This window comes from Mauremys mutica, unplaced genomic scaffold, assembly GCF_020497125.1.
Source record: "Mauremys mutica isolate MM-2020 ecotype Southern unplaced genomic scaffold, ASM2049712v1 Super-Scaffold_1559, whole genome shotgun sequence".
Taxonomy (NCBI): domain Eukaryota; kingdom Metazoa; phylum Chordata; order Testudines; family Geoemydidae; genus Mauremys; species Mauremys mutica.
In genome coordinates, this window is record NW_025423353.1 from 567,932 (window position 1) to 579,713 (window position 11,782).

General features: G+C 49.7%; 1 non-coding gene across 1 annotated transcript; it reads right to left on the bottom strand.

Annotated features, from left to right (window-relative positions):
- Positions 1-11,002: 11,002 nt before the first annotated feature.
- Positions 11,003-11,090, bottom strand: TRNAT-GGU. Its single transcript has one exon. It is a non-coding gene; the product is annotated as a tRNA-Thr (tRNA).
- Positions 11,091-11,782: the final 692 nt, after the last annotated feature.

Consider the following 11,782-nt stretch of genomic DNA (forward strand, 5'->3'; position numbering starts at 1 on the left):
AAAATAACACCAGGTTTCTTTGCAATATACATGAAAGAAGGAGTTTTTCACCCCATATAGGGCTTGAACCCACAATCTCTGGCTTAGGAAGCCAATGCCTTAACCATTAGGCCACTGGGGTTCTGAAGAGCAGTAGAAAGAGGGATGGAAATTCCCTCTCATAATTGCACATTCCTCATATTCATTCAGAAGCCAAAAACCCCATTTAATGGCCTTACAGAAACGTCTGCATCCTCTGGCAGCGAGGCAACTGGGCAGGTCGCTGACAGAGCTGAGCACCACCTTTCTGCCAGCCATCTTTAGAGAAGAACCCCACCCTACAGTCACCCCTCCCTCCTTCAGCACCTCCACGGCTGTAGCTCTGAGTGGCAGTGAGGATGATTAGGGGGCGAATCCTGGGCTGGAAGGGGGGGGTAAGGTCGGCCTGTAAGGAGTAACCAGGTGGGGCAGACCCAGGGGGAGGCTGTGGGCTGCTGGTTGGTTGTTGGGATCCGAGCTCTAGATCAAAGTGGCACAGTGACCTGCCCCCAGGGATATAGGGCCAACATAGTGACCCCCTTACTGGCCTCGGTGAACCCCAAACCCTTGTTACTAAGGGCATTGAGGAGTCTCTGTCCATTAATAACTTCTGGGAGCTCCCCAGCAGGCTGCGGGCGTCAGCCGCCTCCTGCCTCACAGGTTAGACTCTTGGCGCTGTGCCAGCCGCCCCCTCGCTTGCAGGCCCAGTGTAAGAAGAAGGAGGCCTGGTGCTGGCAGAAGAGGGTTTTGATTAATCAACCTCTGTGTTATGGGCACAGGAGGGGGAGTTTATGCTCCCCCAGGGATGCCACTGATGGCTCCTCGTGGCCTCCTTAAGGTCTGCTGGGAGCTGTGATGTCCCCCTTTTGCCGCCTCGAAGGCTCCCTCTTGGACACAGTGGGGTCACCCGCTGGCTGGAAGAGTGTGGGGGCCACGCCGCAAAAGCCTGCCTCTGAGCAGCCATGTCAGGGACTCGGGCTTAATCCAAGCGCAGAATCTTCAGTTGTGTATGTTTCGCTCCTTGGAGCTATATGGATTTTCGCTCCTGCCCAAGCGGCAATGGAGAAGGGGACGAGACAGGCCGGCCAAAGACGCCTCCCTCCCACTTCCCTGTACGCTGTGCAAAGCTCTTGGCCTGCCTCATGCCTCGTCAGGAAAGCGCATCCATGCGGCCCAAGCCTGAGTCACGTCCGCGGCCTGGCCCGCCCCGCCTCGGCTGACGGCGCGCAGAGCCACGCGAGTCGGAGCCTCGGCTCTTTCCCCTGACAGCCACACACACAGTGCTGCCTAGCGCCCCCAGAGCCTCCCTCGTGTTCTCCTGCAGCAGCGCCTGCCGTGGTGGTGGGAAAAGGGGACCAGGAAGCACTGCAGCCTCATTCCGGGACAGGAGGCCCTCGCCACGCCCAGGCCTGCCTCTTGCCTTCAGCCCAGGCAGCCAGAAGTGCTAGGGAGCTCCCTGGCAGGCTGCCGCTTCGCCTCAGCGCCTAGGCGCTCTGCTGGTCACCATTTCGCTTGAAGGTCCAGAGAGAAAAGAAAGAAGCACGTGCCTAGCAGAGAATGGTTTCGATCCATCAACCTCTGGGTTATGGGCCCAGCACGCTCCTGCTGCGCCAGTCTGCTGGCTTTTCATGCCTGCCACCCAGCCACCACTATCCGGATTAGTGCCTTACGCGCTCTCGCTGGCAGAGAGATGCGCAGGCTGTCACTGAACTGAAGGAGGGAGATCACTTTTTGACAGGTTACGCCGCCTCTTAAAGGTGTTTGTCTGGCTGGCAGCCCTGGTTCCCAGGTCTCTCCTAAGGGAAGAAAGTTTCTGTGCAAAATATTAAAACTTTTAACAGAGAGGAGGGAAAGGCGATGGCCACATGATGGGGCCAGTATGTACCTCAACATGGTTCTTCTATGTGGGATGACTCTGAACATTGACTGATCTCCACTCCCTTGGATTTGAAGAGATATTTAGTTGGGCACTTGGGAACCTATAAGGCTGAAGCAATGTTATGGATGGTGACACTATGATTGAAGGGTTTTTTAATGTTGCAGAAATTGTTAAAAACACTGAGCTTAAACTGGAACTGCCTGATATTAAAGGCTGGTTTCCCCACGTCAGTTCCATAAGCTCTGCTAGAAACACCCTGGTTCTCTCCTGCCTCGGTGGGAACTAGAGGGAATCATCCCCTGCTGTTTGCCTTGGCTCCAGGCTGGTTTTTCTGGGGAGGGGACATGGAATTGATTTGTTCGCTGTTGAGAAGGAACCAGGCCAGTTCTCAGAGAACGAGAACTCCCAGCATCTTCAGCCCAACCCAGGCTGCTGCCCTGTCCCAGCCTCTGTTCCCCTGGGGGCCCTGCGTGTTTGACTCTAGAGCAGGCCGGGAGCAGCAGCTGAGGCAGAGGACAGCCTGGGCCGGGCAGAAGAAGGAGTTTAGCAAGCAAAAAAGGTAAAATGGCAGGGGAGTATTACCTTGAACTCGACGGCATTTCTCCATTGGTCTGTCTGCTTTGGGGCAGGGACAATAACACGTCCTGCTGCATTCGTTATTTCAAAAGGGCAGTTTAGGATTTTCATTCTCACGGTGCACAAAGCAGGACTCAACCTTTGGCGAAAACTAAAACAAGCTGCTCACAGATTCTGGCAGCCCAATGAGCCATTTCGTGTGAGAGCTCAGACCTGCCCCGTCCCAGAGGGAGGGGTGGAGGTCATCTGTGTGGGGACTGGAGCACTGACCTACCCGCTCGTAACTCCCAAACGTTCAGTAACTCTGTTATCAGGTGCCTGTGAGTGTTATTTAAACCATAAGAAAAACCACACTGGGCTAGACCTAAGGCCCATCTAGCTCTGAATCTTGTCTCCTGACAGTATCCAATAGCAGGTGCCCCAACAACCAGTCAACAAGGCCCCACTGGGAATTGAACCCAGGATCTCCTGTTTACAAAACAAATGCTTTAGCCAGCTAAGCCATGGTACCTGTGGGTGACTAAAACACACTGTCTGCCCACACCTGACTCCCTGCCATTGCCACCAGGGCCTGACAAGCTTTGCTTGTCTTTGGATTCTGCAAAGCAGAGGAACAGGTGACGTTTTCCTTACAAGCTGTGTTTGTGTGTGAGTGAATCTTTGGCCAGGTCTGCACTACAAAGTTGTTTCAGCAGAATTTATATTGCTCAGGTGTGTGAAAAAACACACAACGCTCCCTCGGTCGGCAGCTTGTGGCTGGTGTACACACTGCCATGCCACGTCTGGCGACAAAACTGCCCTGTTTTGGTGACAAAATAAAACAACTTCGATGAGAGGTCTAGAGATTTTTGCAGGAAACTTAAAGTGACAGAGTGTCAGTGTAGACGCTGCTGTTCATTATATCACCATAACTGGCCTCCCCAGTTATCCCACAATGCCTGCTGTGAACTCGCCTGCCCTGCATTCCTGCTACAGAGCTATGGGCCCCTCCCCTTTCATCGCTCTGGGAAGTTCTGACAGCTGAGCCTGCTGCTCTGCTCCGGCAGCCAGGAGCAAATCACTGCCATGGATGCTGCTCTCTACCGCCTGTGAACACAGAGCAGGGTTGGTGGGAACTTCCTTACATTGGGGGGGCACCGGCATCTGAACTGTGACACCCCCATGACACCCCTTCCTGGAGGAGGCTCTTACCTTCTAAACAGGGATGTCTGTTTTGTAGTAAAATCACTGAAAGAGAAGGAGAAAACTCAAAAGAGGTTCCTCCTGATGCTTATGTCCGTGAACCCGAACACTCCCTCAGTCCTCAAAGAGAGACCTGGAGAAGGAGACTTGCTGAAGCAAAGCCACAGGGGTCCCTGAGGTTTCCCTGGCCCCTCACCCCTGTCCTGCCTGCCTGATGTCAGCATCTCTCTGGGAGGTCACCACCTCCCCACCAATAGTCTGAGGTCCTGCAAAAGGCCTTTGTGATGTCACTGCCACACCCCTCCCTTGCTGTGCTAATGTCCTGCCCCTGCCAGGCACTTTGGAGGTTTGAGCTACTCCCTGTGGATCACCCCACTCAAGGAGCGTTCGTTCTAGGAAGCAAGCCGGCTAGACAGGAAAACATCAGACGCTGCTCCCAATGCTACACTCAGTTTTTCAGAAATTAGTCAACTTTATGGCCAGAAGGGACCATTAGAGCATCTAATCTGACCCCCTGCATATCACAGGCCTCCTGTATGACACAATAGCTACTTTTGGGGCAAACACATTCCAGAAAGGCATCTAGTCTTCATTAAATGACATCAGGAGATGAAGAATCCACCACTTTCCTTGGTAGCTTGTTCCTGTGGTGAATCATCCTCATTGTTGAATATTTGTGCCTTAGTTGTAATATGAATTTGTCTCTTTTCACCTTCCAGCCATTGGGTCTTGTTATGCCTTTCTCTGCTCGATTAAAGAGCCCTTTCATACCCAATCTTTTCTCTCCATTAAGGCACTTCAACACTTCAATGAAGTCACTTTTCATTCATGAAGGACCCCCCGCCGCCGAATTGCCACCGAAGACCCAGAGCTGAAGAATCTCCGGGGGCCCAGGCCCATGAGAGTTTTCCAGAGCCCCGGAGTTAATGAACCCCGCTCCAGGAGCCCCAAAACACTCTTGTGGGGCCCCTGTGGGGCCCAGGGCAAATTGCCCCACTTATCCCCCGGGCAGCCCTGATGGGACCTGGAGCTACTGATATTTCAGGACTCCTGTGAGACTTTCAGCTGGTTGGTTTGCACTCTGCTCTCATTGCTTCCCTCTCGGGACTCTCTCTTCTTCTCCCTCTCTGCTGCTCTCCTCCCCTAGACATTGAACCCAGCCCTTGCTGCTGCTAACACCAACTGGCAGAAGGGCCTATAAGCCCCCTGCCTGAGGGCAGGCCAATGCATGTGGGGGGCCAAAAGCAATATGATATTCTCTGTCTTATTCTCTATCCCTTTCTTAATGATTCCCAAGATTCTCTTTGCTTTTTTGACCGTCATTACACACTGAGTGGATGTTCTCAGAGAACTATCTGCAGTGACTCCAAGATCCCTCTTGAGTGGCAACAACTATTTTTGGCCTCGTCATTTTATATGTATAGTTGGGATTATGTTTTCCAATGTGCATCACTTTGCATTTATCAACAAATCTGTCATTTTGTTGCCCTTTCACCCAGTTTTGTGAGCTCTTTTTGTAACTCTTCGCAGGCTGCTTTGGACTTAACTTTCCTGAGTAGTTTTGGATCATCTGCAAATTTAGCCACCTCGCTGTTTACCCCTTTTTCCAGATCATTTATGAATATGTTGAATAGTACTTATCCCAGACGCCCTGGGGGGCACCACTATTGACCTCTCTCCATTTTGAAAACTGACCATTTATTCCTACCTTGTAACCAGTTATTTACCCAGGAGAGGACCTTCCCTCTCATCCCATGAGAATGTAATAGAGCAGAATAGGGCTTCCTTGGGAGGGGGAGTGAATTGAAATATATCAGGGGGTTGTGCACATTTACTGTCCTGGTGAAAAAGTGTGTCTGATACTCAGTCTTTGCTGCTCCTGCCGGCTGTGACTGCTGAGGACATTTTCCTTCTCTCCTCCAGGGTCTCTCTTCTGCCAGATTCTCAAAAAGTCAGGCCCCCTGCAGACTATGGCAGAGCAGTTTGGTAATAGGCTGCAGGACTCACCACGTAAGAATGTAGCTGCTGTAGCTCCTTGACTGTCCATGGGCCAAATCCTGCAGCCCTGGCAGCCCTGGATAACCTCCCACTGATGGAGATGGGAATTGAGCCTTTGTAACTAGCTGCTTCTACCTGAGGTCTCAGCTACGGATTAAACTGGTGGCAAACACAGCTTCAGCCAAAGAAGAGAAGGATGTAAGTGAAAGAGCAAAGCTGGCCCTGGGGAGCTGCTGCAGTCCCGTCACCACAGCTGGAAGGGAGAAGAGGAAAAACTCCCTAAAGTGCTGGGATTAGCCCCGAGAAAAGGAAGTTTGTCAGTGAGATCAGCAGCAATAACTGTGAAATGAAGGAGTGCTTTCTCCTCTGTGCCGACATGGTTGAATTGTGTTACTGTACTGTGAGATAAAGCTTTAAAATATCCTGCTCTAATTTCAGGATGGGTCTGAAACCATAATCAGTCTCTGTGGGAAGTGGCCTCTGGATAGTGATCTTTGGGAAGAGCTGGCTGAAGAGCCTTCCTACTCACCAGGAGATCCTGGCTTGACCTGACAGTTCTTCCTTGCTGAACCTAGTTTGTCTGTCAGGCTCCTTTCTTTTATTTCTTCTAATGAAAAGAAAAGACCTCACCGCACAATCCTTATAAGTGCTTGTTCAAGACACAGAGACCCTTCCTTGCAGCTAAGTCTTGGAAAGTGTTAAGTGGTAAGTCTGGAGCTGATGGAAAGGTTACCATGACTCAGAGTTGAGCTGAAGCTGCTGTGACTGAAACACAGAGCACTAATCAGTATCTGATCACAGCAGCTTGTGGGAGAAGCGCATGTTAGAAGCTCTCTGTCAGCTCAGCTGTGGCTTTCTGTGCACTGAGCCAGCCTGCTCAAGGTCTGCAAGTCTTGAGGGAAATGGGGAACAGTTTTACTTTGGAATTTGAAGGTGTAGTCTTGGACCATCAAGTGGAGTGGTTGCAAATGGCCTGCTGGGGAAGGCACCCTGGCTTAGTAGGCTAAAGCACCTGTCTCATAAACAGGAGATCCTGGTTTCAACTCCCAGTGGTGCCTTTTTCTATAGCTTTTGTCTTCTCTGCTCACATTTTCCTGTGTCTTCCTAGGAAACAGAAGAGACCTCCCTTGACAATCCAAGTAATTGCTTGTGAAGGAAAAGGCTTCTTTCCAACGGAGCATTGGAGAGAATCAAATCCTCAGTCTGGTGTTGATGAAAAGGCTATTGGCATTGGCAAGGAGGTTGCTCCGGCTGCAATTTGCTGTGACAGGAGACCCTGTGTTGTGCGGCCATGCAATTCACTGGGGATATCTGTGCACAGAGCCCCTTCTAGAGGGTTCTCTGCAGGGCTTGCAGGAAATGGAGAATGACTGTCCTTTCACTTTTCATGTTATTGTTGATGAAAAATGGAACAGTTAGGGGAGAAGTCCCAGAGCATGGCACCATGGCAGAGCTTGCCAAGAGAGCTGCTGGATAAAGAGCAGATTCAGGATCCAGCATCCAGTGCTGCCTTGCTGAAACGTGCCTCCTCTTGTCCCCTTTTGGTCAATCTTTTTTGTTAATGGAGAAGCTCGACTCTGGCTAGCCATACAAATGCTTGCAAAAGAAACGGGTCTTTTTGCTGACAAGTGTCAAAAGGAGGCTTTGGATAAACATGGAAACAAGGTCAAGGTCACTGTAACTCATCCTGCATGTGCAGCTGTTGAAGCTACAAGGCAGAGCACTAAGCACAGTATTACCATGGCTGGTCACAGCAGGATCTCTGTGTGGTGGGATCCGCAGGGTACAATCCCAAACTGTGGAACTGCTCTGTCCTCTTATCTCTCCAGCCTGGGCTGTGTCTTACAATGCTGCACTAGTGACAAGCAGCAAAACCCCCTCCATGTGCTGTGATCATTCAGCCAACAACATGCAGCAATGCACCCAACTAAGTGGCATGAATGCTCTATAAGCCACTCCTCAATTATACATAGAGAGACACCAGCATATCTCCCCAGCCCTCAGCCTTGCACCTCAGAAATGTACCATCTTACACTGCTCAAAACCTCTTGAAAAGTGCAAGCTCATTAATTAATTCACCACTTCCTCAAAAAGAAAGTGAATATGCACCAGCCTTTTTAATCTGAGCAGCTTTCCCAAGCACTTTGGACAATTTCATATAAAACATTAAAATAAGTTTATTAACTACAGAAAGATAGATTGTAAGTGATTATAAGTGTTAGGCAGAGAGGTCAAAGTTGGTTACATAAATGAAAATAGAATCTCAGTGTGACATTCTATACCTTTGGGGGAGCGGCTGTAACCCCCATATTCCTCATTTTCATATAATCGTGATCTTACATATAAAGCATGACTTGTAAGGTATCAGGGGAAAGGATATGATCCGCTAAAAGTCATTTTTCTATCCATCTATGTATACCATTCATATACATGCATATGAAGTTATGAGAATTGTGCAGTATGGTTGTCACTATGCTGTAAGTTGGGGGAATCAGCCATCACCTGCATGAGGCCACACGAAGGGAATTGCTCAGCCTTGCTTGGAGAGATGCAGTGATGCTCACCTGACTCTGAAGAGGGCCACAAAGCCAATGGGGAAGGAAGGACATGATAAAAGGAGAGACATTCGCCATGCTTTATCTCTCTCTTCCACCTCCACCTACAGACACCACCACACCAAGTGACTGAGGAGCTGATCAAAGGGGAGACCCCGGCTGAAACGCAACCAGCCAGCCTGTGGTGAGAAGCATCTAAGTTTGTAAGGGCACTGAAAGGGTTAAGATCAGCTTAGAATGTGTTTTGTTTTATTTCACAAAAGCAACGAGGAGTCTGGTGGCACCATAAGGACTAAGAGATTTATTTGGGCATAAGCCTTCATGGGTCAAAAACCCACTTCTTCAGATGCATGGAGTGAAAACTGCAGATACAGGCATAAATATTTGTTGGAACATGACATGAAGGGACCTTACAAGGGGAGAACCAGTGTTGAAGGCCAATTCAGTCAGGGTGGATGTGGTCCACTGCCAATAATTGATGGGGAGGTGTCAATACCAAGAGAGGGAAAATTGCTTTTGTAGTGAGCCAGCCACTCCCAGTCCCTATTCAAGCTCAAATTAATGGTGTGAAGTTTGCAAATAAATTGTAACTCTGCAAATTCTCTTTGAAGTCCGTTTTTGAAGTTTTTTGAAAGGCTACTTTTAAATGTTAATGAATGTGAATGTGTGAATGTGTTAGTGAATGGGTAAATGGATTATTGCTTGTGCAAGTACCATATGGTCTAGTGGTCAGGGTTCCTGTTTTTTACCCAGGTGGCCTGGGTTCAATTCCCAGTGTGGGAAAAGTCCAGAGCTTTTGCTCAGAGGGGAGGCAGGAAATGAAAAGAATGGGAAGGGATCCTGCCAGCAGGGGAGTTGGACAGTGTTCAGAGGGGATCCCAGAAGTGGGGATGGGGGGCAGACGTCTGAAGGGAGATCAGGGAAGGATCCCAGCTGTATGGGCAGTTGATACTCTGGAGAGCACAGGCCTGGCATGGGGAGTGGGAAGAGTGACTCTGTCCCTCTAAACTCACCATCAGCAGACTTGGCAGGACTGGAAGAATTACGTATTTGTTGGTGAATGTCAATTTCTGTGTAAACACACAACCCAATGGCAAAATATTTCCATCAATAATAATCAAAATTGATAGATGGGCAAAGTAAGAAACATGCTGCTTGAGAACTTATCCTGTTCTAATCCTATAGGGGTCCCTTCTGCCTTAGGCACCACCATGTGGGTGTTTCATTTCCCTCCCCATTTTCACACAGAGACACAATTTCCTTTACATGGATCCATGAACAGCAAAACCTCCCTGTGTCTCAGGGAGCCCTGATGGGACCCTTCTCTCCAGTCCTTCCTCATCAAGCAGCTCAGTGGATGGGAATCTTAGAGTCCCCATGGTGCTTTACAGATGTGAACACAAAGAGACACTTGCAGCTACATAGAATCATAGAAGATTAGGGTTGAAAGAAACCTCAGGAGGGTGTTTCATTGCACTGGAGACGTAGCCTAATGTTATGTCTACACTGTGATTAACACACCCAGGGCACCTGTCCCAAAGCCCGGGTCAGCTGGCTCAGGGTTATGGGGCTCGGGCTGCAAGACTATAAAATTACAGTGCAGACAAACGGGCTTGAGCCCAGCCTCTGAGGCCCCATGAGGGGTGAGGGTTTCTGAACCCAGGTTTCAGCGTGAACACAAATATCTGCACGACAGTTTTTAGCCCCTCAGCTTTATGTCCAGGAGCCCAAGTCTGATGACCGAGGCCAGCCCTGCTGCCATCTTTATCCCAGGAGAGATGGACTCTAAGGGTACGTCTCCATTGCAATGTAAGCCCAGGTGTGGCACGCTGTGCTCAAAGCAGCACCTGGAAGCCCCATATTCACCACTCTCATATAATGATGACATGGTTTGTACAAAGTCTGCCTGGTGAGGTATCATTTCAAAAGTCTTGATCTGTTGAACATCAATATCATGTTGGATTGTGTGTGCTCGCATTGGTTGGGAAGTTATGAAGTTTGGTCTGTGTGTGTTACTGAGATATGTTATGAGGTTGGGAAATGCCCCCCACCAGCCTTTCGGGTGTGACAATGGAGGAGCCAGACTCGCTGCTGGCCCATTGAAGGGATCCACACTCCCAAGGACTATCCCAGGAACCGTGTACAATGCAGACTTCTCCGAGATAGCACAGCGACAATGGACACTGCTTGACTCACATGGTAGCAAAGGAGCTTCCTAGCAAGTTGGAAGAAACTATGAAAGAGGGGAAGAGACATCATGACTTGGCCTCTCTCCCCCACAACTCAGCAGCTGGAAACACACCTGGAGGACAAAGACTGAACAGAACTGATTCAGAAATCAGAAGAGAATAATAACAATAATACTTTCAAACCAAAGTCCCCAACCAGACTAGTATTGGTTTTTCAGCAGAAAATTTTCAGTTTGGGGAATTTTGTTCTCTCAGTCAGACCTTGTCAAGGGAAGCAGGGAGAAAACGTTTGAGTTGCCTCCTTCAGAACAGCTTGGCCTGGACACTAGCTCTGGTTCACTGCTCTGGCCTTGCATGAGTTGAGGGTATTTTAATAATTTGGGCAGGTCCCAGGGTGTTTGGGGGAGATGATGAGGATGTTCCCTTTGGAGAAAAAAACTAAGAAATACAGCACTAGAGATTTTTTTTTAAAGAAATCTGGGATTTAGACATTTTATTTAAAGCAAGGGAGTTCTGAGTTTCTGTTTGCAAGAAGCAACATTGTTTGATCTGTCACTGTACCAAAGGGGGACATTGTTGTCTACAAAGGAGGGGTGATGACTAAATGCATCCCATGAGGATGGGCTTCAAACCCATGCGTGCAGAGCACAAAGGATTACCAGTCCATCACCTTAACCACTCGGCCACCTCATCTGAGCTGTCAAGCAACAGACAGGAGGAGAAATCTAAGGCCAGCAGAGCTAGGGACAATAAGGAGTTTTTAAATACTAAGTGGAAGCAGGGGCTGAATGAGCTCCCCCCTCACATCTAGTGAGGAGCTGGGGGAAAGACATCAGGAACAGACCGTGTTTGCATAGACACACCTACTCTGCCTAGCTATGCAGCATGATGGGGCCGCTTCCCCAAAATGACCAGTTTTGGCTGGTGGCGGGTTACAAATCACTTTAGGATTGAGTGGAATGAAATGTTATTATCCTTCCTGCATGAGTGAAGGGCAGCAGAACATACCTAGTCCATCCTGATGGAGGGGTGGGTGGGTGAGGAATAGCTTTTATTGGACTTTGTAGAAGTGATTGAGAACATCACCCTAAACCAGTGATTCCCCAAACATTTCACACTGCGCCCTCATCCATGGCTGTGGCCCCGCGGAAGCCGCAGTCAAGAACCGAGGCTGGGAGTGGGGCTGTTGCTTGCTGGGGAGAGGGGTGCAGATAGGGGTAAGGGGGTCGAGGCCGAGCTGGGAGCCAGAGCCCCAGGCTGAGGGTGGGGTTGGGGAAGAGCTGGGACAGAGTGGGGCTGAGTGCTGCTCCCTCCCTGGGGGCTGGCTCAGGCCCTGAGGTGCCCCCATGACTGTTCCTCTGTGTCCCCCTAGGAGTCATGCCTCA